This window comes from Oncorhynchus masou, chromosome 19 (genome assembly GCF_036934945.1).
Source record: "Oncorhynchus masou masou isolate Uvic2021 chromosome 19, UVic_Omas_1.1, whole genome shotgun sequence".
NCBI lineage: Eukaryota > Metazoa > Chordata > Actinopteri > Salmoniformes > Salmonidae > Oncorhynchus > Oncorhynchus masou.
In genome coordinates, this window is record NC_088230.1 from 38,615,667 (window position 1) to 38,643,352 (window position 27,686).

The 27,686-nt window shown below is 46.2% G+C and overlaps 1 pseudogene; it reads right to left on the reverse strand.

The window, feature by feature from the left end:
* The window catches only part of LOC135505677 (steroid hormone receptor ERR2-like), a 40,581-nt pseudogene that overhangs the window by 8,688 nt on the left and 4,207 nt on the right, over nucleotides 1-27,686 (reverse strand).

A 27,686-nucleotide genomic window follows, 5' to 3' on the forward strand; every position in this document is an offset into this window, starting at 1 on the left:
GCTGGCAGGCTAATATACAGTACTGTGGAGAGCTGTGGAGAGCTGGCAGGCTATATACAGTACTGTGGAGAGCTGGCAGGCTAATATACTGTGGAGAGCTGGCAGGCTATATATACTGTGTGGAGAGCTGGCAGGCTAATATACAGTACTGTGGAGAGCTGGCAGGCTAATATACAGTACTGTGGAGAGCTGGCAGGCTAATATACAGTACTGTGGAGAGCTGGCAGCTAATATACTGTGGAGAGCTGGCAGGCTAATATACTGTGGAGAGCTGGCAGGCTAATATACAGTACTGTGGAGAGCTGGCAGGCTAATATACAGTACTGTGGAGAGCTGGCAGGCTAATATACTGTGGAGAGCTGGCAGGCTATATATACTGTGGAGAGCTGGCAGGCTAATATACAGTACTGTGTGGAGAGCTGGCAGGCTAATATACTGTGGAGAGCTGGCAGGCTAATATACAGTACTGTGGAGAGCTGGCAGGCTAATATACAGTACTGTGGAGAGCTGGCAGGCTAATACTGTGGAGAGCTGGCAGTACTGTGGAGAGCTGGCAGGCTAATATACAGTACTGTGGAGAGCTGGCAGGCTAATATGGAGAGCTGGCAGCTAATATACAGTACTGTGGAGAGCTGGCAGGCTAATATACAGTACTGTGGAGAGCTGGCAGGCTAATATACAGTACTGTGGAGAGCTGGCAGGCTAATATACAGTACTGTGGAGAGCTGGCAGGCTAATATACAGTACTGTGGAGAGCTGGCAGGCTAATATACAGTACTGTGGAGAGCTGGCAGGCTAATATACAGTACTGTGGAGAGCTGGCAGGCTAATATACAGTACTGTGGAGAGCTGGCAGGCTAATATACAGTACTGTGGAGAGCTGGTACAGGCTAATATACAGTACTGTGGAGAGCTGGCAGGCTAATATACAGTACTGTGGAGAGCTGGCAGGCTAATATACAGTACTGTGGAGAGCTGGCAGGCTAATATACAGCTACTGTGGAGAGCTGGCAGGCTAATATACAGTACTGTGGAGAGGCTAATATACAGTACTGTGGAGAGCTGGCAGGCTAATATGGCACTAATATACAGTACTGTGGAGAGCTGGCAGGCTAATAGTACTGTACAGTACTGTGGAGAGCTGGCAGGCTAATATACAGTACTGTGGAGAGCTGGCAGGCTAATATACAGTACTGTGTGGAGAGCTGGCAGGCTAATATTGTCACGAGTTGGCTCTCCTGCCTGATCGAGTGGTGGTTGGCAGTCACCGTCCTACTAGCCACTACCGATCACTTTTTCGTTTGTCTGTTGGTTTTGTCTTATTAGTTTCACCTGTGTGTATTTTAGTTTAATTAACATCCTTATATGTAGTAGGTTGTCCCGCCCCTGTTTTGTACGGGATTGTTATTTGTATTTGTATGTCAGTTGGTGTAGTGCTTGTGTTTTTATTCTCCGGTCTGTCTTTGATCCTGTGTTGGATTGTTCACCCTGTGTGTGTTGGGTTGACCGTGTTTTTGCAGCCGGAGAATAAACTGTCGTATCACTAATCTGCTCTCTGCGCCTGATACTACCCACCTTGATAAGACGTGACAAATATACAGTACTGTGGAGGGCTGGCAGGCTAATATACAGTACTGTGGAGAGCTAATATACAGTACTGTGGAGGCTAATATACAGTACTGTGGAGAGCTGGCAAGCTAATATACAGTACTGTGGAGAGCTGGCAGGCTAATATACAGTACTGTGGAGAGCTGGCAAGCTAATATACAGTACTGTGGAGCTAATATACAGTACTGGAGAGCTAATATACAGTACTGTGGAGAGCTGGCAGCTAATATACAGTACTGTGGAGAGCTGGCAAGCTAATATACAGTACTGTGGAGAGCTGGCAAGCTAATATACAGTACTGTGGAGAGCTGGCAGGCTAATATACAGTAGTACTGTGGAGCAAGCTAATATACAGTACTGTGGAGAGCAGGCTAATATACAGTACTGTGGAGAGCTGGCAGGCTAATATACAGTACTGTGGAGAGCTGGCAAGCTAATATACAGTACTGTGGAGAGCTGGCAGGCTAATATACAGTACTGTGGAGAGCTGTGCAGAGCTAATATACAGTACTGTGGAGCTAATATACAGTACTGTGGAGAGCTGGCAAGCTAATATACAGTACTGTGGAGAGCTGGCAAGCTAATATACAGTACTGTGGAGAGCTGGCAAGCTAATATACAGTACTGTGGAGAGCTGGCAAGCTAATATACAGTACTGTGGAGAGCTGGCAGGCTAATATACAGTACTGTGGAGAGCTGGCAGGCTAATATACAGTACTGTGGAGAGCTGGCAGGCTAATATACAGTACTGTGGAGAGCTGGCAGGCTAATGGAGATACTAATATTACTGTGGAGAGCTGGCAGGCTAATATACAGTACTGTGGAGAGCTGGCAGGCTAATATACAGTACTGTGGAGAGCTGGCAGGCTAATATACAGTGCTGTGGAGAGCTGGCAGGCTAATATACAGTACTGTACTGTGGAGAGCTGGCAGGCTAATATACAGTACTGTGGAGAGCTGGCAGGCTAATATACAGTACTGTGGAGAGCTGGCAGGCTAATATACAGTACTGTGGAGAGCTGGCAGGCTAATATACAGTACTGTGGAGAGCTGGCAGGCTAATATACATTACTGTGGAGAGCTGGCAGGCTAATATACAGTACTGTGGAGAGCTGGCAGGCTAATATACAGTACTGTGGAGAGCTGGCAGGCTAATATACATTACTGTGGAGAGCTGGCAGGCTAATATACAGTACTGTTGAGAGCTGGCAAGCTAATATACAGTGGAGAGCTGGCAGGCTAATATACTGTGGAGAGATGGCAGGCTAATATACAGCTAATATACTGTGGAGAGCTGGCAGGCTAATATACAGTACTGTGGAGAGCTGGCAGGCTAATATACAGTACTGTGGAGAGCTGGCAGGCTAATATACAGTACTGTGGAGAGCTGGCAAGCTAATATACAGTATTGTGGAGAGCTGGCAGGCAGTACTGTGGAGAGCTGGCAGGCTGGAGAGCTATACAGTACTGTGGAGAGCTGGCAGGCTAATATACAGTACTGTGGAGAGCTGGCAGGCTAATATACATATGGAGACAGCTAATATACTGTGGAGAGCTGGCAGGCTAATATACAGTACTGTGGAGAGCTGGCAGGCTAATATACAGTACTGTGGAGAGCTGGCAGGCTAATATACAGTACTGTGGAGAGCTGGCAGGCTAATATACATTACAGTGGAGAGCTGGCAGGCTAATATACAGTACTGTGGAGAGCTGGCAGGCTAATATACAGTACTGTGGAGAGCTGGCAGGCTAATATACAGTACTGTGGAGAGCTGGCAGGCTAATATATACAGTGCTGTGGAGAGCTGGCAGGCTAATATACAGTACTGTGGAGAGCTGGCAGGCTAATATACAGTACTGTGGAGAGCTGGCAGGCTAATATTGTCACGACTTCCGCCGAAGTTGGCTCTCCTGCCTGTTCGAGTGGTGGTTGGCGGTCGTCGTCACCGTCCTACTAGCCACTACCGATCACTTTTTCGTTTGTCTGTTGGTTTTGTCTTATTAGTTTCAACTGTGTGTATTTTAGTTTAATTAACATCCTTATATGTAGTAGGTTGTCCCGCCCCTGTTTTGTGCGGGATTGTTATTTGTATTTGTATGTCAGTTGGTGTAGTGCTTGTGTTTTTACTCTCCGGTCTGTCTTTGATCCTGTGTTGGATTGTTCACCCTGTGTGTGTTGGGTTGACCGTGTTTTTTGTTCGCCGGAGAATAAACTGTCGTATCACTAATCTGCTCTCTGCGCCTAATACTACCCACCTTGATAAGACGTGACAAATATACAGTACTGTGGAGGGCTGGCAAGCTAATATACAGTACTGTGGAGAGCTGGCAAGCTAATATACAGTACTGTGGAGAGCTGGCAAGCTAATATACAGTACTGTGGAGAGCTGGCAAGCTAATATACAGTACTGTGGAGGGCTGGCAAGCTAATATACAGTACTGTGGAGAGCTGGCAAGCTAATATACAGTACTGTGGAGGGCTGGCAAGCTAATATACAGTACTGTGGAGAGCTGGCAAGCTAATATACAGTACTGTGGAGAGCTGGCAAGCTAATATACAGTACTGTGGAGGGCTGGCAAGCTAATATACAGTACTGTGGAGAGCTGGCAAGCTAATATACAGTACTGTGGAGAGCTAATATACAGTACTGTGGAGAGCTGGCAAGCTAATATACAGTACTGTGGAGAGCTGGCAAGCTAATATACAGTACTGTGGAGAGCTGGCAGGCTAATATACAGTACTGTGGAGAGCTGGCAGGCTAATATACATTACTGTGGAGAGCTGGCAGGCTGTGGAGAATATACAGTACTGTGGAGAGCTGGCAGGCTAATATACAGTACTGTGGAGAGCTGGCAGGCTAATATACAGTACTGTGGAGAGCTGGCAGGGCTGGCAGGCTAATATACAGTACTGTGGAGAGCTGGCAGGCTAATATACAGTACTGTGGAGAGCTGGCAGGCTAATATACAGTACTGTGGAGAGCTGGCAGGCTAATATACAGTACTGTGGAGAGCTGGCAGGCTAATATACAGTATTGTGGAGAGCTGGCAGGCTAATATACTGTGGAGAGCTGGCAGGCTAATATACAGTACTGTGGAGAGCTGGCAGGCTAATATACATTACTGTGGAGAGCTGGCAGGCTAATATACATTACTGTGGAGAGCTGGCAGGCTAATATACAGTACTGTGGAGAGCTGGCAGGCTAATATACATTACTGTGGAGAGCTGGCAGGCTAATATACAGTACTGTGGAGAGCTGGCAGGCTAATATACAGTATAGCTACATACAGTACTGTGGAGAGCTGGCAGGCTAATATACATACTGTGGAGAGCTGGCAGGCTAATATACAGTACTGTGGAGAGCTGGCAGGCTAATATACAGTACTGTGGAGAGCTGGCAGGCTAATATACAGTACTGTGGAGAGCTGGCAGGCTAATATACAGTACTGTGGAGAGCTGGCAGGCTAATATACAGTACTGTGGAGAGCTGGCAGGCTATATACAGTACTGTGGAGAGCTGGCAGGCTAATATACATTACTGTGGAGAGCTAGGCTAATATACAGTACTGTGAGAGCTGGCAGGCTGGCTGTGGAGAGCTAATATACAGTACTGTGGAGAGCTGGCAGGCTAATATACAGTACTATGGAGAGCTGGCAGGCTAATATACATTACTGTGGAGCTGGCAGGCTAATATACATTACTGTGGACGAGCTGGCAGGCTAATATACTGTAGAGAGCTGGCAGGCTAATATACTGTGGAGAGCTGGCAGGCTAATATACTGTGGAGAGCTGGCAGGCTAATATACAGTACTGTGGAGAGCTGGCAGGCTAATATACTGTGGAGAGCTGGCAGGCTAATATACAGTACTGTGGAGAGCTGGCAGGCTAATATACAGTACTGTGGAGAGCTGGCAAGCTAATATACAGTATTGTGGAGAGCTGGCAGGCTAATATACTGTGGAGAGCTGGCAGGCTAATATACTGTGGAGAGCTGGCAGGCTAATATACAGTACTGTGGAGAGCTGGCAAGCTAATATACAGTACTGTGGAGAGCTGGCAGGCTATATATACTGTGGAGAGCTGGCAGGCTAATATACATTACTGTGGAGAGCTGGCAGGCTAATATACTGTGGAGAGCTGGGCAGGCTAATATACAGTACTGTGGAGAGCTGGCAAGCTAATATACAGTACTGTGGAGAGCTGGCAGTACTGTGGAGAGCTAATATACAGTAGGCTGTGGAGAGCTGGCAGGCTAATATACAGTACTGTGGAGAGCTGGCAGGCTAATATACAGTACTGTGGAGAGCTGGCTGTGGAGAGCTGGCAGGCTAATATACAGTGCTGTGGAGAGCTGGCAGGCTAATATACAGTACTGTGGAGAGCTGGCAGGCTAATATACAGTACTGTGGAGAGCTGGCAGGCTAATATACAGTACTGTGGAGAGCTGGCAGGCTAATATACAGTACTGTGGAGAGCTGGCAGGCTAATATACACTGTGGAGAGCTGCTAATATACATTACTGTGGAGAGCTGGCAGGCTAATATACAGTGGAGAGCTGGCAGGCTAATATACATTACTGTGGAGAGCTGGCAGGCTAATATACAGTGCTGTGGAGAGCTGGCAGGCTAATATACAGTACTGTGGAGAGCTGGCAGGCTATATATACTGTGGAGAGCTGGCAGGCTAATATACAGTGCTGGAGAGCTGGCAGGCTAATATACAGTACTGTGGAGAGCTGGCAGGCTAATATACAGTACTGTGGAGAGCTGGCAGGCTAATATACTGTGGAGAGCTGGCTAATATGGAGAGCTGGCAGGCTAATATACAGTACTGTGGAGAGCTGGCAGGCTAATATACAGTAGTGGAGAGCTGGCAGGCTAATATACAGTACTGGAGAGCTGGCAGGCTAATATACAGTACTGTGGAGAGCTGGCAGGCTAATATAGTACTGTGGAGAGCTGGCAGGCTAATATACAGTACTGCTAATATACAGTACTGTGGAGAGCTGGCAGGCTAATATACAGTACTGTGGAGAGCTGGCAGGCTAATATACTGTGGAGAGCTGGCAGGCTAATATGTGGAGAGCTGGCAGGCTAATATACAGTACTGTGGAGAGCTGGCAGGCTAATATACAGTACTGTGGAGAGCTGGCAGGCTAATATACAGTACTGTGGAGAGCTGGCAGGCTAATATACAGTACTGTGGAGAGCTGGCAGGCTAATATACAGTACTGTGGAGAGCTGGCAGGCTAATATTGTCACGAGAGCTAATATACAGTACTGTGGAGAGCTGGAGCTAATATACAGTACTGTGGAGAGCTACGATATGGAGAGCTGGCAGGCTAATTTTGCTAAGTATACTGTGGAGAGCTGGCAGGCTAATATACAGTACTGTGGAGAGCTGGCAGGCTAATATACAGTACTGTGGAGAGCTGGCAGGCTAATAATACTGTGGAGAGCTGGCAGGCTAATATACTGTGGAGAGCTGGCAGGCTAATATACAGTACTGTGGAGAGCTGGCAGGCTAATATACATACTGTGGAGAGCTGGCAGGCTACAGTACTGTGGAGAGCTGGCAGGCTAATATACAGTACTGTGGAGAGCTGGCAGGCTAATATACAGTACTGTGGAGAGCTGGAGGCTGGCTGTGGAGAGGCTAATATACAGTACTGTGGAGAGCTGGCAGGCTAATATACAGTACTGTGGAGAGCTGGCAGGCTAATATACAGTACTGTGGAGAGCTGGCAGGCTAATATACAGTACTGTGGAGAGCTGGCAGGCTAATATACAGTACTGTGGAGAGCTGGCAGGCTAATATACAGTACTGTGGAGAGCTGGCAGGCTAATATACAGTACTGTGAGAGCTAATATACATTACTGTGGAGAGCTGCTAATATACATTACTGTGGAGAGCAGGCTAATATACAGTACTGTGGAGAGCTGGCAGGCTAATATACAGTACTGTGGAGAGCTGGCAGGCTAATATACAGTACTGTGGAGAGCTGGCTGTGGAGAGCTAATATACAGTACTGTGGAGAGCTGGCAAGCTAATATACAGTACTGTGGAGAGCTGGCAAGCTAATATACAGTATTGTGGAGAGCTGGCAGGCTAATATACAGTACTGTGGAGAGCTGGCAAGCTAATATACAGTATTGTGGAGAGCTGGCAGGCTAATATACATTACTGTGGAGAGCTGGCAGGCTAATATACAGTACTGTTGAGAGCTGGCAGGCTAATATACAGTGGAGAGCTGGCAGGCTAATATACTGTGGAGAGCTGGCAGGCTAATATACAGTACTGTGGAGAGCTGGCAGGCTAATATACAGTACTGTGGAGCTAATATACAGTACTATGGAGAGCTGGCAGGCTAATATACAGTACTGTGGAGAGCTGGCTAATATACTGTAGAGAGCTGGCTAATATACAGTACTGTGGAGAGCTGGCAGGCTAATATACAGTACTGTGGAGAGCTGGCAGGCTAATACTGTGGAGAGCTGGCAGTACTGTGGAGAGCTGGCAGGCTAATATACAGTACTGTGGAGAGCTGGCAGGCTAATATACAGTACTGTGGAGAGCTGGCAGGCTAATATACTGTGGAGAGCTACTGTGTGGAGAGCTGGCAGGCTAATATACAGTACTGTGGAGAGCTGGCAGGCTAATATACATTACTGTGGAGAGCTGGCAGGCTAATATACTGTGGAGAGCTGGCAGGCTAGCTGGCAGGCTAATATACAGTACTGTGGAGAGCTGGGCTAATATACATACTGTGGAGAGCTGGCAGGCTAATATACAGTACTGTGGAGAGCTGGCAGGCTAATATACAGTACTGTGGAGAGCTGGCAGGCTATACAGTATAGCTGGCAGGCTACTGTGGAGAGCTGGCAGGCTAATATACAGTACTGTGGAGAGCTGGCAGGCTAATATACAGTACTGTGGAGAGCTGGCAGGCTAATATACAGTACTGTGGAGAGCTGGCAGGCTAATATACAGTACTGTGGAGAGCTGGCAGGCTAATATACAGTACTGTGGAGAGCTGGCAGGCTAATATACATACTGTGGAGATGGCAGGCTAATATGTGGAGAGCTGGCAGGCTAATATACATTACTGTGGAGAGCTGGCAGGCTAATATACAGTACTGTGGAGAGCTGGCAGGCTAATATACAGTACTGTGGAGAGCTGGCAGGCTAATATACATTACTGTGGAGAGCTGGCAGGCTAATATACAGTACTGTGGAGAGCTGGCAGGCTAATATACAGTACTGTACAGGCTAATATGTGGAGAGCTGGCAGGCTAATATAATATACAGTACTGTGGAGAGCTGGCAGGCTAATATACAGTACTGTGGAGAGCTGGAGAGGCAGGCTAATATACAGTACTGTGGAGAGCTGGCAGGCTAATATATACTGTGGACAGTACTGTGGAGAGCTGGCAGGCTAATATACAGTACTGTGGAGAGCTGGCAGGCTAATATACAGTACTGTGGAGAGCTGGCAGGCTAATATACAGTACTGTGGAGAGCGGCAGGCTAATATACAGTACTGTGGAGAGCTGGCAGGCTAATATTGTCACGAGAGTTGGCTCTCCTGCCTGTTCGAGTGGTGGTTGGCGGTCGTCGTCACCGTCCTACTAGCCACTACCGATCACTTTTTCGTTTGTCTGTTGGTTTTGTCTTATTAGTTTCAACTGTGTGTATTTTAGTTTAATTAACATCCTTATATGTAGTAGGTTGTCCCGCCCCTGTTTTGTGCGGGATTGTTATTTGTATTTGTATGTCAGTTGGTGTAGTGCTTGTGTTTTTACTCTCCGGTCTGTCTTTGATCCTGTGTTGGATTGTTCACCCTGTGTGTGTTGGGTTGACCGTGTTTTTGTTCGCCGGAGAATAAACTGTCGTATCACTAATCTGCTCTCTGCGCCTAATACTACCCACCTTGATAAGACGTGACAAATATACAGTACTGTGGAGAGCTGGCAAGCTAATATACAGTACTGTGGAGAGCTGGCAAGCTAATATACAGTACTGTGGAGGGCTGGCAAGCTAATATACAGTACTGTGGAGAGCTGGCAAGCTAATATACAGTACTGTGGAGGGCTGGCAAGCTAATATACAGTACTGTGGAGAGCTGGCAAGCTAATATACAGTACTGTGGAGAGCTGGCAAGCTAATATACATACAGCTAATATACTGTGGAGAGCTGGCAAGCTAATATACAGTACTGTGGAGAGCTGGCAAGCTAATATACAGTACTGGAGAGCTGGCAAGCTAATATACAGTACTGTGGAGAGCTGGCAAGCTAATATACAATACTGTGGAGAGCTGGCAGGCTAATATACAGTACTGTGGAGAGCTGGCAGGCTAATATACATTACTGTGGAGAGCTGGCAGGCTAATATACATTACTGTGGAGAGCTGGCAGGCTAATATACAGTGCTGTGGAGAGCTGGCAGGCTAATATACAGTACTGTGGAGAGCTGGCAGGCTAATATACAGTACTGTGGAGAGCTGGCAGGCTAATATACAGTACTGTGGAGAGCTGGCAGGCTAATATACAGTACTGTGGAGAGCTGGCAGGCTAATATACAGTACTGTGGAGAGCTGGCAGGCTAATATACAGTACTGTGGAGAGCTGACAGGCTAATATACAGTATTGTGGAGAGCTGGCAGGCTAATATACAGTGCTGTGGAGAGCTGGCAGGCTAATATACAGTACTGTGGAGAGCTGGCAGGCTAATATACATTACTGTGGAGAGCTGGCAGGGCAGGCTGGCAGGCTAATATACAGTGCTGTGGAGAGCTGGCAGGCTAATATACATTACTGTGGAGAGCTGGCAGGCTAATATACATACTGTGGAGAGCTGGCAGGCTAATATACAGTACTGTGGAGAGCTGGCAGGCTAATATACACTGTGGAGAGTGCTAATATACTGTGGAGAGCTGGCAGGCTAATATACATTACTGTGGAGAGCTGGCAGGCTAATATACATTACTGTGGAGAGCTGGCAGGCTAATATACAGTGCTGTGGAGAGCTGGCAGGCTAATATACAGTACTGTGGAGAGCTGGCAGGCTAATATACAGTGCTGTTGAGAGCTGGCAGGCTAATATACACTGTAGCTGTGGAGAGCTGGCAGGCTAATATACATTACTGTGGAGAGCTGGCAGGCTAATATACAGTAGAGAGCTGGCAGGCTAATATACAGTACTGTGGAGAGCTGGCAGGCTAATATACAGTACTGAGAGCTGGCAGGCTAATATACAGTACTGTGGAGAGCTGGCAGGCTAATATACAGTACTGTGGAGAGCTGGCAGGCTAATATACAGTACTGTGGAGAGCTGGCAGGCTAATATACAGTACTGTGGAGAGCTGGCAGGCTAATATACAGTACTGTGGAGAGCTGGCAGGCTAATATACAGTACTGTGGAGAGCTGGCAGGCTAATATACAGTACTGTGCTAATATATGTACTGTGGAGAGCTGGCAGGCTAATATACAGTACTGTGGAGAGCTGGCAGGCTAATATACAGTACTGTGGAGAGCTGGCAGGCTAATATACAGTACTGTGGAGAGCTGGCAGGCTAATATACAGTACTGTGGAGAGCTGGCAGGCTAATATACATTACTGTGGAGAGCTGGCAGGCTAATACAGTACTGTGGAGAGCTGGCAGGCTAATATACAGTACTGTGGAGAGCTGGCAGGCTAATATACAGTACTGTGGAGAGCTGGCAGGCTAATATACATACTGTGGAGAGCAGTACTGTGGAGAGCTGGCAGGCTAATATACAGTACTGTGGAGAGCTGGCAGGCTAATATACAGTACTGTGGAGAGCTGGAGCTAATATACATTACTGTGGAGAGCTGGCAGGCTAATATACAGTGCTGTGGAGAGCTGGCAGCTAATATACAGCTGTGGAGGCAGGCTAATATACATTACTGTGGAGAGCTGGCAGGCTAATATACAGTACTGTGGAGAGCTGGCAGGCTAATATACAGTACTGTGGAGAGCTGGCAGGCTAATATACAGCTGTACTGGAGAGCTGGCAGGCTAATATAATATGGAGACAGGCTAATATACTGTGGAGAGCTGGCAGGCTAATATACAGTACTGTGGAGAGCTGGCAGGCTAATATACAGTACTGTGGAGAGCTGGCAGGCTAATATACAGTACTGTGGAGAGCTGGCAGGCTAATATACTGTGGAGAGCTGGCAGGCTAATATACAGTAGTGTGGAGAGCTGGCAGGCTAATATACTGTGGAGAGAGCTGGCAGGCTAATATACAGTACTGTGGAGAGCTGGCAGGCTAATATACTGTGGAGAGCTGGCAGGCTAATATACAGTACTGTGGAGAGCTGGCAGGCTAATATACATTACTGTGGAGAGCTGGCAGGCTAATATACTGTGGAGAGCTGGCAGGCTAATATACTGTGGAGAGCTGGCAGGCTAATATACTGTGGAGAGCTGGCAGGCTAATATACAGTACTGTGGAGAGCTGGCAGGCTAATATACATATACTGTGGAGAGCTGGCAGGCTAATATACAGTACTGTGGAGAGCTGGCAGGCTAATATACTGTGGAGAGCTGGCAGGCTAATATATGGAGAGCTGGCAGGTACTGTGGAGAGCTGGCAGGCTAATATACAGTACTGTGGAGAGCTGGCAGGCTAATATACTGTGGAGAGCTGGCAGGCTAATATACTGTGGAGAGCTGGCAGGCTAATATACAGTACTGTGGAGAGCTGGCAGGCTAATATACAGTACTGTGGAGAGCTGGCAGGCTAATATACTGTGGAGAGCTGGCAGGCTAATATACATTACTGTGGAGAGCTGGCAGGCTAATATACAGTACTGTGGAGAGCTGGCAGGCTAATATACAGTACTGTGGAGAGCTGGCAGGCTAATATACATTACTGTGGAGAGCTGGCAGGCTAATATACAGTACTGTGGAGAGCTGGCAGGCTAATATACATTACTGTGGAGAGCTGGCAGGCTAATATACAGTACTGTGGAGAGCTGGCAGGCTAATATACAGTACTGTGGAGAGCTGGCAGGCTAATATACAGTACTGTGGAGAGCTGGAGAGCTGGCAGGCTAATATACAGTACTGTGGAGAGCTGGCAGGCTAATATACAGTACTGTGGAGAGCTGGCAGGCTAATATACAGTACTGTGGAGAGCTGGCAGGCTAATATTGTCACGACTTCCGCCGAGAGTTGGCTCTCCTGCCTGTTCGAGTGGTGGTTGGCGGTAATATCGTCACCGTCCTACTAGCCACTACCGATCACTTTTTCGTTTGTCTGTTGGTTTTGTCTTATTAGTTTCAACTGTGTGTATTTTAGTTTAATTAACATCCTTATATGTAGTAGGTTGTCCCGCCCCTGTTTTGTGCGGGATTGTTATTTGTATTTGTATGTCAGTTGGTGTAGTGCTTGTGTTTTTACTCTCCGGTCTGTCTTTGATCCTGTGTTGGATTGTTCACCCTGTGTGTGTTGGGTTGACCGTGTTTTTTGTTCGCGGAGAATAAACTGTCGTATCACTAATCTGCTCTCTGCGCCTAATACTACCCACCTTGATAAGACGTGACAAATATACAGTACTGTGGAGGGCTGGCAAGCTAATATACAGTACTGTGGAGAGCTGGCAAGCTAATATACAGTACTGTGGAGGGCTGGCAAGCTAATATACAGTACTGTGGAGAGCTGGCAAGCTAATATACAGTACTGTGGAGGGCTGGCAAGCTAATATACAGTACTGTGGAGAGCTGGCAAGCTAATATACAGTACTGTGGAGGGCTGGCAAGCTAATATACAGTACTGTGGAGAGCTGGCAAGCTAATATACAGTACTGTGGAGGGCTGGCAAGCTAATATACAGTACTGTGGAGAGCTGGCAAGCTAATATACAGTACTGTGGAGAGCTGGCAAGCTAATATACAATACTGTGGAGAGCTGGCAGGCTAATATACAGTACTGTGGAGAGCTGGCAGGCTAATATACATTACTGTGGAGAGCTGGCAGGCTAATATACATTACTGTGGAGAGCTGGCAGGCTAATATACAGTGCTGTGGAGAGCTGGCAGGCTAATATACAGTACTGTGGAGAGCTGGCAGGCTAATATACAGTACTGTGGAGAGCTGGCAGGCTAATATACAGTACTGTGGAGAGCTGGCAGGCTAATATACAGTACTGTGGAGAGCTGGCAGGCTAATATACAGTACTGTGGAGAGCTGGCAGGCTAATATACAGTACTGTGGAGAGCTGACAGGCTAATATACAGTATTGTGGAGAGCTGGCAGGCTAATATACAGTGCTGTGGAGAGCTGGCAGGCTAATATACAGTACTGTGGAGAGCTGGCAGGCTAATATACATTACTGTGGAGAGCTGGCAGGCTAATATACATTACTGTGGAGAGCTGGCAGGCTAATATACATTACTGTGGAGAGCTGGCAGGCTAATATACAGTGCTGTGGAGAGCTGGCAGGCTAATATACATTACTGTGGAGAGCTGGCAGGCTAATATACATTACTGTGGAGAGCTGGCAGGCTAATATACAGTGCTGTGGAGAGCTGGCAGGCTAATATACATTACTGTGGAGAGCTGGCAGGCTAATATACAGTGCTGTTGAGAGCTGGCAGGCTAATATACATTACTGTGGAGAGCTGGCAGGCTAATATACATTACTGTGGAGAGCTGGCAGGCTAATATACAGTGCTGTGGAGAGCTGGCAGGCTAATATACAGTACTGTTGAGAGCTGGCAGGCTAATATACAGTACTGTGGAGAGCTGGCAGGCTAATATACAGTACTGTGGAGAGCTGGCAGGCTAATATACAGTACTGTTGAGAGCTGGCAGGCTAATATACATTACTGTGGAGAGCTGGCAGGCTAATATACAGTACTGTTGAGAGCTGGCAGGCTAATATACAGTGGAGAGCTGGCAGGCTAATATACTGTGGAGAGCTGGCAGGCTAATATACAGTACTGTGGAGAGCTGGCAGGCTAATATACAGTACTGTGGAGAGCTGGCAGGCTAATATACAGTACTATGGAGAGCTGGCAGGCTAATATACATTACTGTGGAGAGCTGGCAGGCTAATATACTGTAGAGAGCTGGCAGGATAATATACAGTACTGTGGAGAGCTGGCAGGCTAATATACTGTGGAGAGCTGGCAGGCTAATATACAGTACTGTGGAGAGCTGGCAGGCTAATATACTGTGGAGAGCTGGCAGGCTAATATACTGTGGAGAGCTGGCAGGCTAATATACAGTACTGTGGAGAGCTGGCAAGCTAATATACAGTATTGTGGAGAGCTGGCAGGCTAATATACTGTGGAGAGCTGGCAGGCTAATATACTGTGGAGAGCTGGCAGGCTAATTTAAAGTACTGTGGAGAGCTGGCAAGCTAATATACAGTATTGTGGAGAGCTGGCAGGCTAATATACTGTGGAGAGCTGGCAGGCTAATATACTGTGGAGAGCTGGCAGGCTAATATACAGTACTGTGGAGAGCTGGCAAGCTAATATACAATACTGTGGAGAGCTGGCAAGCTAATATACAGTATTGTGGAGAGCTGGCAGGCTAATATACAGTACTGTGGAGAGCTGGCAAGCTAATATACAGTATTGTGGAGAGCTGGCAGGCTAATATACTGTGGAGAGCTGGCAGGCTAATATACAGTACTGTGGAGAGCTGGCAGGCTAATATACAGTACTGTGGAGAGCTGGCAGGCTAATATACAGTACTGTGGAGAGCTGGCAGGCTAATATACAGTACTGTGGCTAATATACAGTAGAGCTGGCAGGCTAATATACAGTACTGTGGAGAGCTGGCAGGCTAATATACAGTACTGTGGAGAGCTGGCAGGCTAATATACAGTACTGTGGAGAGCTGGCAGGCTAATATTGTCACGACTTCCGCCGAGAGTTGGCTCTCCTGCCTGTTCGAGTGGTGGTTGGCGGTCGTCGTCACCGTCCTACTAGCCACTACCGATCACTTTTTCGTTTGTCTGTTGGTTTTGTCTTATTAGTTTCACCTGTGTGTTTTAGTTTAATTAACATCCTTATATGTAGTAGGTTGTCCCGCCCCTGTTTTGTGCGGGATTGTTATTTGTATTTCATGTCAGTTGGTGTAGTGCTTGTGTTTTTATTCTCCGGTCTGTCTTTGATCCTGTGTTGGATTGTTCACCCTGTGTGTGTTGGGTTGACCGTGTTTTTTGTTCGCCGGAGAATAAACTGTCGTATCACTAATCTGCTCTCTGCGCCTGATACTACCCACCTTGATAAGACGTGACAAATATACAGTACTGTGGAGGGCTGGCAAGCTAATATACAGTACTGTGGAGGGCTGGCAAGCTAATATACAGTACTGTGGAGGGCTGGCAGGCTAATATACAGTACTGTGGAGGGCTGGCAAGCTAATATACAGTACTGTGGAGAGCTGGCAAGCTAACATACAGTACTGTGGAGAGCTGGCAAGCTAATATACAGTGCTGTGGAGAGCTGGCAGGCTAATATACAGTGCTGTGGAGAGCTGGCAGGCTAATATACATTACTGTGGAGAGCTGGTACTGTGGAGAGCTGGCAGGCTAATATACATTACTGTGGAGAGGCAGGCTAATATACAGTGCTGTGGAGAGCTGGCAGGCTAATATACATTACTGTGGAGGGCTGGCAGGCTAATATACAGTACTGTGGAGAGCTGGCAGGCTAATATACTGTGGAGAGCTGGCAGGCTAATATACAGTGCTGTGGAGAGCTGGCAGGCTAATATACAGTACTGTGGAGAGCTGGCAGGCTAATATACAGTACTGTGGAGAGCTGGCAGGCTAATATACAGTACTGTTGAGAGCTGGCAGGCTAATATACAGTGGAGAGCTGGCAGGCTAATATACTGTGGAGAGCTGGCAGGCTAATAGACATTACTGTGGAGAGCTGGCAGGCTAATATACAGTGGAGAGCTGGCAGGCTAATATACTGTGGAGAGCTGGCAGGCTAATATACAGTACTGTGGAGAGCTGGCAGGCTAATATACAGTGCAGAGCTGGCAGACTAATATACATTACTGTGGAGAGCTGGCAGGCTAATATACAGTACTGTGGAGAGCTGGCAGGCTAATATACAGTACTGTGGAGAGCTGGCAGGCTAATATACAGTGGAGAGCTGGCAGGCTAATATACAGTACTGTAGAGAGCTGGCAGGCTAATATACAGTGGAGAGCTGGCAGGCTAATATACAGTACTGTAGAGAGCTGGCAGGCTAATATACTGTGGAGAGCTGGCAGAGTAATATACAGTACTGTGGAGAGCTGTCAGGCTAATATACAGTGGAGAGCTGGCAGGCTAATATACTGTGGAGAGCTGGCAGGCTAATATACAGTACTGTGGAGAGCTGGCAGGCTAATATACAGTACTGTGGGGGCTGGCAGGCTAATATACAGTACTGTGGAGAGCTGGCAGGCTAATATACAGTACAGTGGAGAGCTGGCAGGCTAATATACAGTACTGTGGGGGGCTGGCAGGCTAATATACAGTACTGTGGAGAGCTGGCAGGCTAATATACAGTACTGTGGAGAGCTGGCAGGCTAATATACAGTACTGTGGAGAGCTGGCAGGCTAATATACAGTACTGTGGAGAGCTGGCAGGCTAATATACAGTACTGTGGAGAGCTGGCAGGCTAATATACAGTACTGTGGAGAGCTGGCAGGCTAATATACAGTACTGTGGAGAGCTGTGTGTAGTGTGTAGGGCTGGCGGACAGCTGCTGTTACAGAGAGATGTCACGTTGTGTTAGCTAATCCAAGTTTATAATTTTAAATGGCTAATTGATCAATAGAAAACCCTTTTGCACAGCTGAAAACTGTTGTCCTGATTAAAGAAGCAATAAACGGGCCATCTCTAGTTGAGTATACATGGCCTTGCAAAAGCATTCACCCCCCTTGGCGTTTTTCCTATTTTGTTTCATTACAACCTGTAATTTTAAATGTATTTTTATTTGGATTTCAGGCAATGGACATACACAAAATAGTCCAATTTGGTGAAGTGAAATGAAAAAAAAGTACTTTTTTCAAATAAAACTAAAAATAGAAAACGTAAAAGTGGTGCATTCATATGTATTCACCCCCTTCGCTATAAAGCCCCTAAATACGATCTGGTTACCAATTACCTTCAGAAGTCACATAATTAGTTAAATAAAGTCCACCTATGTGTCCCATGTGTCACATGATCTCAGGATATATACACATGTTCTGAAAGGCTCCAGAGTCTGCAACAACACTTAGCAAGGGGCACCATGAAGACCAAGGACCACCATGAAGACCAATGAAGGGGCTCCACCAACCAAGCGGCACCATGAAGACCAAGGAGCTCTCCAAACAGGTCAGGGACAAAGTTGTGGGGAAGTACAAATCATGGACTGAAACTTTGAACATCCCACGGAGCACCATTAAATCCATTGTTAAAAAAATGGAAAGAATATGGCACCACAACAAATGTGCCAAGTGAGGGCCGCCCACCAAAACTCCCGGACCAGGCAAGGAGGGTATTAATCAGAGAGGCAACAAAGATACCAAAGATAACCCTAAAGGAGCTGCAAAGCTCCATAGAGGAGATTGGGGTATCTGTTCATAGGACCACTTTAAGCCGTATTTTCTTTGCTTAAAGAAAAAATAAGCTAAGTTTTGGTGTTTGCCAAAAGGCTTGTGGGAGACTCCCCAAACATATGAAAGAAGGTACTCTGGTCAGATGAGACTAAAATTGAGGTTTTTGGCCATCAAGCAAAATGCTATGTCTGGCGCAAACCCCACACCCCGAGAACACCATCCCCACAGTGAAGCCCGTGGCATCATCATGCTGTGGGTATGTTTTCCATCGACAGGGACTGAGAAACTGGTCAGAATTGAAGGAATGATGGATGGCGCTAAATACAGGGAAATTCTTGAGGGAAACCTGTTTCTATCTTCCAAAGATTTGAGACTGTGATGGAGGTTCACCTTCCAGCAGACAATGACCCTAAGCATACTGCTAAAGCAGCACTTGAGTGGTTTAAGGGGAAACATTTAAATGTCTTGGAATGGCCTAGTCAAAGCCCAGACCTAAATCCAAATGAGAATCTGTGGTATGACTTTTTTTTTTTGCTGTACAACAGCGGAACCCATCCAACTTGAAGGAGCTGGAGCGGTTTTGCTTTGAAAAATGGGCAAACATCCCAGTGGCTAGATGTGCCAAGCTTATAGAGACATACCCCAAGGGACTTGCAGCTGTAATTGCTGCAAAAGATGACTCTATAAAGTAATGACTTTGAGGGGGGTGAATAGTTATGCATGCTCATGTTCTGTTTTTTGTCTTATTTCTTGTTTGTTCCACAATAAAAAATATTTAGCATTTTCAAAGTGGTAGGTATGTTGTTGACTTTCTTCTGAAACTCATCAGTCTATTCTTGTTCTGAGAAATTAAGGCTATTCCACGCTGTGTACTACTCCCTTTACAGAACAGCGCAAACTGTCCCTAACCAGACTAGAAAGATGAGTGGGAGGCCCCGGTGCACAACTGAGCAAGAGGACATGTACTTTAGTGTCTTGTCTTGTTTGAGAAAAGGACGCCTCACAAGTCCTCAACTGGCAGCTTCATTAAATAGTACCCAATGTCAACAAAACACCAGTCTCAATGTCAACAGTGAAGAGGCGACTCCGGGATGCTAGCCTTCTAGGCAGAGTTCCTCTGTCCAGTCTCAACGTCAACAATTGAAGAGGCGACTCCGGGATGCTGGTCTTCTAGGCAGAGTTCCTCTGTCCAGTGTCTGTGTTCTTCTTTCTTAATCTTATCTTTTTATTAGCCAGTCCAGAGTATTTTCAGATTTGATCAACAAATGGAGTGAAAAGTACAGTAAATGTGAAATGCACATAAAATCAACAGTGTAAAGTTTGGATTCAGTCTTGTCAGGTGAACTGTGTCCTCACCTTTGGTCTAATCATTTTCCCGTGATCTCCAAACGGTTCCCATTTCAACCATGGTTATGCTTTTCATATCACTCCTGTAAGATGCATTTCAATATGTCCCTATCCATGTAGAGTGTAAAGGGTTCATTCTTAACCTAGTCAGAATTAATGCCTTAACTTAACCGTAGAGTTGTTTCCTAATAAAACGTTTATGTGGACCGAATACAGGATGTCGCCACTAGGCGGCAACAGGGAGCACATTAATCTGCTCGTTCCGGCACCGAGGGTCTTTTCTTCAATTCCAGTGATCAGGCATTCATTTTTTTGCAACTTTGAAATTGGACGTTTAGAGGAACTTCAAAATGTGATGTTTGGTGAAAACGTGGAAAAACATCTAATTCTGCAGTGAGAGCTTGTTGCCTGCTATGGAGATAAAGTGGGGGAGAGAGAGAGGGGGGGAGATAGAGGGGTAGAGAGATAAAGTGGGGGAGAGAGAGAGATAGAGGGGGGGGAGATAGAGGGGTAGAGAGATATAGAGGGGGAGGGAGAGAGAGAGAGGGGGAGAGAGATAGAGCAGAGATAAAGAGGGGGAGAGAGGAGAGAGAGATAGAGATATAGGGGGGTAGAGAGAGATAAAGAGGGGGAGAGAGAGATAGAGGGGGAGATAGATAGAGGAGTAGAGAGATATAGAGGGGGAGGGAGAGAGATAGAGGGGGAGAGAGAGATAGAGGGGGAGAGGGGAGAGAGAGATAGAGGGGTAGAGAGAGATATAGAGGGGGAGAGAGAGATATAGCGGGGGGGAGAGAGATATAGAGGGGAGAGAGATAGAGGGTAGTAGAGAGAGATATAGAAGGGGAGAGAGAGATAGAGAGGTAGAGAGAGATATAGAGGGGGAGAGAGAGATAGAGGGGTAGAGAGAGATATAGAGGGGGAGAGAGAGATATAGAGGCAGAGAGAGAGGGGGAGAGAGATAGAGGGGGAGAGAGAGAGGGGGAGAGAGAGGGAGAGAGAGAGAGAGAGAGAGAGAGAGAGAGAGAGATAGGGGGAGAGAGAAATAGAGGGGGGAGAGAGAGAGATAGAGGGGGAGAGAGAGGGGGAGAGAGAGAGAGACAGAGGGGGTAGAGAGAGATAGAGGGGTAGAGAGATATAGAGGGGGAGAGAGAGAGATAGAGGGGTAGAGAGAGATATAGAGGGGGAGAGAGAGATAGAGGGAGAGAACGAGCACTGGCAATCACACACATGTTATACACACACACATGCACTCAGAAGAGGCAAGGACATCCACACACACACACACACACACACACACACACACACACACACACACACACACACACACACACACACACACACACACACACACACACACACACTATAGTGGTATTTAATTAAAGAGCCGTGTTGCCGACCCTTTCGTCCCCTTTCTTATCTCTGTGTGGAGGTCAGATAGAACATCACTTGGTTTGTTTCATTTCTTTGTTTGTTTTAATTATATGTCAGATAAAAGATTTAATAGAGATTTACCATTCAGATGTACCCTACTGTCATGCTTCAGAGGGGGGACTGTTTCCAGTGTCTCGTTTTATCAATAGGTTTGTATTAGGTTTACATTAGTGGGTGTGTGTGTGTGTGTGTGTGTGTTTGCGCTTATGTTTTTTTGCATCTCTGCATCTCTGTCGTCCGTTGTCCTACCTGAGTTGGAGAGGGCGTTGTCCTACCTGAGTTGGAGAGGGCGTTGTCCTACCTGAGTTGGAGAGGGCAATGTCCTACCTGAGTTGGAGAGGGCGTTGTCCTACCTGAGTTGGAGAGGGCGATGTCCTACCTGGAGTTGGAGAGGGCGATGTCCTACCTGAGTTGGAGAGGGCGTTGTCCTGGAGTTGGAGAGGGCGATGTCCTACCTGAGTTGGAGAGGCGATGTCCTACCTGAGTTGGAGAGGGCGATGTCCTACCTGAGTTGGAGAGGGCGATGTCCTACCTGAGTGGAGAGGGCGATGTCCTACCTGAGTTGGAGAGGCGATGGCCTTGAGCGTGACAAACTCCTCCTTCTCCATGCTCAGCTTCTTATAGCCGTCGGACCAGAGGCAGAATGGCAACGTGCAGGTCCAGCAGGCCAGATAGACGAGCGTGCTCCTCATCCACACATAGTCCTCAGCATACACCAGCTCCTCCTCACAGGCCAACGAGCGGAACACAATGTTCAGGACCAGGATCTCCATCCAGGCGCTCTGCAGTAGACTCATCTGGTCTGCCAGAGACAGGCTGGAGAATCCTGGGAGGGAAGGAGACATAGATATTTCAAGATGTAGGTTCATCAGGAATAGGATAATTGGATCGACTAACCTGTGCCCCTGACATTGGCTCTGTACCCTGTATACTCCATTTGATTGCGGCTCTTAACTAGCTTAGCTATTTTGTTTGTTTTTTCGCGTTGTTCGTAACTTGTTTTGTACATAATGTTGCTCCTACTGTCTCTTATGACCCGAAAAGAGCTTCTGGACATCAGAACTGCGATTGCTCACATCAAACCGGACGAAGAGTTATATTTCAATGAGTTGGAAGGGAGGGATATAATACAGACCCTCGACCAGGCCCAGATCCTGTTATTCGCTGGAGAAGGAAATGGAAATTTGCAGATTCGGAAAGAGATCATGGTGCCTTGTGAGGACCAGGCGACGGGCTAAACTACCCTCCGCCTTCCATCCTGTTAGCTAAAGTTCAATTGCTGGAAAATAAATGGGACGAGCTGAAAGCACGTATATATCTTACCAACTAAAAACTGTAATATCTTATGTTTCACCGAGTCGTGGCTGATGATGACATTAAGAACATACAGCTGGTGGGTTATACACTCTATTGGCAGGACAGAGAAGCAGCCTCTGGTAAGACATGGGGAGAGAGAGAGAGAGAGAGAGAGAGAGAGACAGAGAGAGAGGGAGAGAGAGAGAGAGACAGAGAGAGGGAGAGACAGAGAGGGAGAGACAGAGAGAGAGGAGAGAGAGAAAGAGGAGATGAGACAGAGAGAGAGAGAAGAGTGGTTGGGTCTCATTGATTAGCAGATAGTCATCAGCTCTCTGAATGCTTGGGGTATTGATTCAGGCTTCTAATCTGACACTACACTGATAGAAGACATCCGACACACACACACACACACACACACACACACACACACACACACACACACACACACACACACACACACACACACACACACACACACACACACACACACACACACACACTGCTGATGGAGGACATCTGCTACACATTGGGAGATTTACGGGTTGGGGTGTTATAGTGGGGACCAAGCGGATCAACAAATGGCGCTGTGTTGTTTTTATCAATATATATATATCTATATATTCTCTCCCTCTCTCTCACTCTCTCTCCCCCTCTCTCTCTCTCTCTCTCTCTCTCTCTGTCTCTGTCTCTCTCTCTCCCTCTCTCTCTCTCATTTCAATTCAATTCAAGGGGCTTTATTGGCATGGGAAACATGTGTTAACATTGCCAAAGCAAAAGGTAGATAATATACACAAATGAAATAAACAATAAAACTAACAGTAAACATTTCACAAATGGTTAAAGTACACAAGGGAAAATAAATAAGCATAAATATGGGTTGTATTTACAATGGTGTTTGTTCTGCACTGGTTGCCCCTTTTCTCGTGGCAACAGGACACAAATCTTGCTGCTGTGATGGCACATTGTGGAATTTCACCCAGTAGATATGGGAGTTTTTCAAAATTGGATTTGTTTTCTAATTCTTTGTGGATCTGTGTAATCTGAGGGAAATATGTCTCTCTAATATGGTCATACATTTGACAGGAGGTTAGGAAGTGCAGCTCAGTTTCCACCTCATTTTGTGGGCAGGAGCACATGGCCTGTCTTCTTGAGAGCCATGTCTGCCTACGGCGACCTTTCTCAATAGCAAGGCTATGCTCGCTGAGTCTGTACATAGTCAAAGCTTTCCTTTAATTTTGGGTCAGTCACAGTGGTCAGGTATTCTGCCGCTGTGTACTCTCTGTGTAGGGCCAAATAGCATTCTAGTTTGCTCTGTTTTTTTGTTAATTCTTTCCAATGTGTCAAGTAATTATCTTTTTGTTTTCTCATGATTTGCTGGGTCTAATTGTGCTGCTGTCCTGGGGGTGTGTTTGTGTTTGTGAACAGAGCCCCAGGACCAGCTTGCTTAGGGAACTCTTCTCCAGGTTCATCTCTCTGTAGGTGATGGCTTTGTTATGGAAGGTTTGGGAATCGCTTCCTTTTAGGTGGTTGTAGAATTTAACGATAGTGGGTATCGGCCTAATTCTGCTCTGCATGCATTATTTGGTGTTCTACGTTGTACACTGAGAATATTTTTGCAGAATTCTGCATGCAGAGTCTCAATTTGGTGTTTGTCCCATTTTGTGAAGTCTTGGTTGGTGAGCGGACCCCAGACCTCACAACCGTAAAGGGCAATGGGCTCCATGACTGATTCAAATAGTATTCTAGTTTGCTCTGTTTTTTTGTTAATTCTTTCCAATGTGTCAAGTAATTATCTTTTGTTTTCTCGTGATTTGGTTGGGTCTAATTGTGCTGCTGTCCTAGAGGTGGGTGTGTTTGTGTTTGTGAACAAGTTTCCCAGGACCAGCTTGCTTAGGGACTCTTCTCCAGGTTCATCTCTGTAGGTGATGGCTTTGTTATGGAAGGGTTTGGGAATCACTTCCTTTTAGGTGGTTATAGAATTTAACGGCTCTTTTCTGGATTTTTGATAATTAGTGGGTATCGGCCTAATTCTGCACTCTCTTCTCTCTCTCTGCAGACCCTATTACTCTGCCCTCGCCCCCCTCTCTCTCTCTCTCTCTTCCCTCTCTCTCTCTTTCCCTTTCTCTCTCTCTCTTTCCCTCTCTCTTTCTCTCTCTCTCTCTCTCTCTCTCTCTCTCTCTCTCCCTCTCTGTCTCTCTCTCTGTCTCTCTCTGTCTCCTGTCTCTGTCTCTGTCTCTCTCTCTCTCTGTCTCTCTCCCCCCTCTCCTCTCTCTCTTCCTCTGCCCTCTCCCTTTTTCCTCTCCCATTTCCTGTTGTATGATGGAGTGACTTCCTGACTCCCCTTAGCCCGACAGAGCTTCAGGTACATTTCTGAGAGGTGAATGAGTTTTGTGGCTCTCTGCAGGTGATCCTCTCTGATCAAATATCAATATCTCACCCATGACTTACTGCCCTTTCAACAAACACCATACACGAGCAACCGGAAAAGGAATATTTAATTGATGATTTCACTTTTTCCATGACAGATATCTTTGTTATTAAGACTGTTACTATATGTAGTTTCTTTACTTCTAAAGTTAGCAAAAAAAAAAAAAAATCCCTACAGTGAAGCATGGTGGTGGCAGCATCATGCTGTGGGGATGTTTTTCAGCAGCAGAGACTGGGAGACTAGTCAGGGATCGAGGAGGTGAACGGAGCAAAGTTCCAAAAATATCCTTGATGAAAACCTGCTCCAGAGGGCTCAGGTCCTCAGACCGGGGTGATCAAACAGGACGACCCTAAGCACACAGCACACAGCCAATACAAGCACACAGCCAATACAACACAGGAGTCTCACAATTTTCTGAATGTCCTTGAGTGGCCCAGCCAAAGCCCAGACTTGAACTGATCGAACATCTCTGGAGAGACCTGAAAATAGTTGTGCAGCGACAATCTCTTTCCAAACTGACAGAGCTTGAGAGGATCTGCAGAAGAGAAGAATAGAGAAACTCCCCAAATACAGGCGTGACAAGCTTGTAGCCTCATACCCAAGAAGACTCGAGGCTGTAATCATGCCCAAGGTGCTTCAGCAAAGTACTGAGTAACAGCTCTGAATACTTATGTAAAATGATATATTTCAGTATTTTTTATAAATCTGTAAAGATCTATAAGAACAATTTTTGCTTTATCATTATGGGGTATTGTGATGTCATTATGGGGTATTGTGATGTCATTATGGGGTATTGTGATGTCATTATGGGGTATTGTGATGTCATTATGGGGTATTGTGATGTCATTATGGGGTATTGTGATGCCATTATGGGGTATTGTGTGTAGATTGGTGGGGGGAAAAAACAAATGAATCAATTTTAGAATTAAGGCTGTAACATAACAAAATGTGGAAAAAGTGAAGGGGTCGGGATACTTCCCAAATGCTCTGTAAGTACACCCAGAAAAAGAGGTGCTATCTAAAACCCCATAGGAGAACCCTTTGAAGAACCATTTTTGGTTCTAGGTAAAATCACCAAAAATAGTTTGGGGACAGCTGAAGAACAATTTTGGCAACATTTATTGTAAGAGTATAATTAAGGTTGTTTCCTTTTTAAGTCTCCGGATTGTAATGGAACCCATTACCATAGGGGTGGTACCTATACCCCCATTCTCTCTCCCCACTCGAACACCCCCCTCCTCCTGCAGCTTGTGAAAGAGAGAGAGAGAGAGAGAGAGAGAGCGAGAGAGAGAGAGAGAGAGAGATACTGTAATGTGTAGGGATCATCATGCCGATATCTTCTTGAGAAGACGGTCAGGGGGATGGAAAATAATGACAAATAATTAGTAGGCTGCAAATTGATCTGCTTTGCAGCAGATTTCCAAAATTAAAATAGCTTGGATTTGATATGTTTTTAGTCTTTTATGTCCAACAATAAAAAAAAATTGGCTCAGAAAACTTGGTGGGCCAGTCGGGGAACCTGCTGTAATGTGAGAGAGTGTCACGCCCTGACCATAGAGAGCCAACCGTGACAGAGAGCGAATGAGAGCACTACAGTTTTGGTTAATGTTCATTTTCTCCCATCCTACCTGGGATGTGTTTGGAATGGTTTGGTTTGGTAATATAGTCCCCTACCTGTGATGTGTTTAGAGTGGTTTGGTTTGGTAATTTAATCCCCCACCTGGGATGTGTTTAGAAGGGTTTGGTTTGGTAATATAATCCCCTACCTGGGATGTGTTTAGAGTGGTTTGGTTTGGTAATATAATCCCCTACCTGGGATGTGTTTAGAGTGGTTTGGTTTGGTAATATAGTCCCCTACCTGGGATGTGTTTAGAGGGGTTTGGTTTGGTAATATAATCCTACCTGGGATGTGTTTAGTGGTTGGTTTGGTAATATAGTCCGACCTACCTGGGATGTATTTAAGTGGTTTGGTTTGGTAATATAGTCCTTCTGGGATGTGCTGCAGAGTGGTTTGGTTTGGTAATATAGTCCCCTACCTGGGATGTGTTTAGAGTGGGTTGGTTTGGAAATATAGTCCCCTACCTGGGATGTGTGTTTAGAGTGGTTTGGTTTTGGTAGCCTATGGTTCCCTAACTGGGATGTGTTTAGAGGGGTTTGGTTTGTGTAATATATTCCCCTACCTGGGATGTGTTTAGAGGGGGTTTGGTTTGGTAATATAGTCCCCTACCTGGGATGTGTTTAGAGGGTTTGGTTTGTGTAGTATAGTTCCCTACCTGGGATCGTGTTTGGAGTGGTTTGGTTTGGTAATATATTCCCCTACCTGGGATGTGTTTAGAGTGGTTTGGTTTGGTAATATAGTCCCCTACCTGGGATGTGTTTGGAGTGGTTTGGTTTGGTAGTGCAGTCCCCCTACCTGGGATGTGTTTAGAGTGGTTTGGTTTGGCCTATTATAGTCCCCTACCTGGGATGTGTTTAGAGTGGTTTGGTTTGGTAATATAGTCCCTACCACCTGGGATGTGTTTAGAGTGGTTTGGTTTGGTAATATATTCCCCTACCCCCTGGGATCGTGTTTAAGAGTGGGTTGGTTTGGCCAATATAGTCCCCTACCTGGGATGTGTTTAGAGTGGTTTGGTTTGGTAATATAGTCGACCTACCTGGGATGTGTTTGGAGTGGTTTGGTTTGGTAATATAGTTCCCTACCTGGGATGTGTTTGAAGTGGTTTGGTTTGGTAATATAGTCCCCTACCTGGGATGTGTTTAGAGTGGTTTGGTTTGGTAATATAGTTCCCTACCTGGGATGTGTTTAGAGTGGTTTGGTTTTTGAAGGTAATATAATGGTCCCCTACCTGGGATGTGTTTAGAGTGGTTTTGGTTTGGTAATATGAGTCGACCTACCTGGGATGTGTTTGGAGTGGTTTGGTTTGGTAATATAGTTTCCTACCTGGGATGTGTTTGGAGTGGTTTGGCTTGGTAATATAGTCCC